The sequence below is a fragment of the Ranitomeya imitator genome, chromosome 1 (assembly GCF_032444005.1).
Source record: "Ranitomeya imitator isolate aRanImi1 chromosome 1, aRanImi1.pri, whole genome shotgun sequence".
In the NCBI taxonomy this organism is placed as follows: Eukaryota; Metazoa; Chordata; class Amphibia; order Anura; family Dendrobatidae; genus Ranitomeya; species Ranitomeya imitator.
Window position 1 is genome coordinate 186942526 of NC_091282.1, and position 1871 is coordinate 186944396.

Here is a 1871-nt window from a genome sequence, read left to right on the forward strand (position 1 = left end):
GGTTAATAAACTTCTTGAATGTGGTTTTGCGCACCTTGAGGGGTGCAGTTTTTAGAATGGTGTAAATTTTGGGCATTTTCTGCCACATAGACCCCTCAAACTGACTTCAAATGTGAGGTGGTCCCTAAAAAAAAATGGTTTTGTAAATTTTGCTGTAAAAATAAGAAATTGCTGGTCAAATTTTAACCCTTAACTCCCTAATAAAAAAAAAAATTTTTTTCCAAAATTGTGCTGATGTAAAGTAGACATATGGGACATGTTATTTATTCAGTCGCCATGACAGCACAACGAGAGAGGGGATCCGCCCTTCAGGGACAGGAAACCTCAGACATAAAAAGGGCGGCACCTCACTCACCCGCCAGTTGGTTTCCTGTCCCTGACAGTGGAACCTCTTCAGACAGGCCCAGAGAAGAGGGTTGAAGATAGAAGCTATCCCACTCCTGACAGGCCGATGCAGGTAGCGGGGGTCCCCTACCTCGGCCTGATCAGGGGGATGGAAGCACCACACGGCAGGGGGACTGTCTGTGTAGGTGACAGCAGGAGGAAGCAGCCCTAAGCGGGGGGCTTGACTTCTGTGGTGCCGCTGTTCACCTGGTACGTGAGGCCCAATGGTGCGCATCTGCCGGAGCTCCTGGGGTCGGTCCGCCGCTGCTGCTGGGGTCTGCGGTGGCTAGGTGAGCGCTGCCGTCCTTGCTCGGCGCGTCTGCTCTCAGCGCCGCGGCCGCGGCCGGAAGGGGCGTGTCCTGATGACGCGGGTGCGGCGCGGGGCGATGACGCGGCCGCGCATGCGCGGTAGCGTCTTATCCTGGCTAATGGCGGCGCCCGGCGTCGCAGGGGGGGATTTTGGCCTCAGGGAGTCTGGCGCTCTACGGGCGCTAGCGGAGGCAGTACCAATTAGCGGTGCACCGAGGGATGTCCCTGCTGACCCCCCATCCGGGGGTGGTACCCAGGGGGATGGATTTAAACGCTGCACTGAGGCCTCAACATTGTTCCTGTCCACCATCTTGGAATGGAGTCTCTGGAAGGAACACCGCAGCTGGGCGGTGAGCAGCAGCAGTTACCTGAACAACCTTTGAGCAGCTCCCAGCGGCGGTCTAGTGGCAGTAGTCGCGCTGGTAGAGCCAAAGAAACTCAGAAGTCAACTAAGTCCTCTGGTTAAGAAATCTCCGGCTAAGAAGGACCCCCCGATCACGGTACCATTCACTGCAGGGATGGGTAAGTGAGCTTCGTGAAAGTACATTTCTGATAGCTGTCCCTCCTTGTATTCCCTCTCTCCTTATTAGGGGAGGAAATCTGTGTCCAAATCCAAACATAGAGAGTGTGCCATCTGTACGGAACCTCTTCCGGATGGACATAAAAAGAAATTGTGCAGCATCTGCATTCAACAATTAATTCAGGACGAGACCCCTGACCTTACGTCTACTCTTAGGGATCTGGTTAGACAGGAGGTCAGAGATTCCATAAGGTCTCAGAAGACAGTTTCAAAAAAGAGGAAGGAGATATTATCCCCAGCCTCGGATGTGGATTCAGACACGGGTGGTGTGAGTTCGGATTCTCATCCGTCATCATCATCAGAGGACGTGGAATCTAGTCGAACCTGTCTATCACTGGACAGGGTTAACCGCTTAGTCAAAGCTGTCAATAGCACTATGGGCATTGAGGAGACCCAGGCGGAATGTTCCATCCAGGATATAATGTTTAAAGGCATAGATCGCAAATCCAGAAGAGTATTTCCCGTAGTTGATAAAGTTAAGTCTCTGATTACGAGAGAATGGAAAAAACCCGAAAGGAAGGGGTCTCTCCCACCAGCGTTCAAAAGAAGATATCCCTTTGAGGAAGAAGCTTCTTCCCCCTGGGACAAGGTCCCGAAA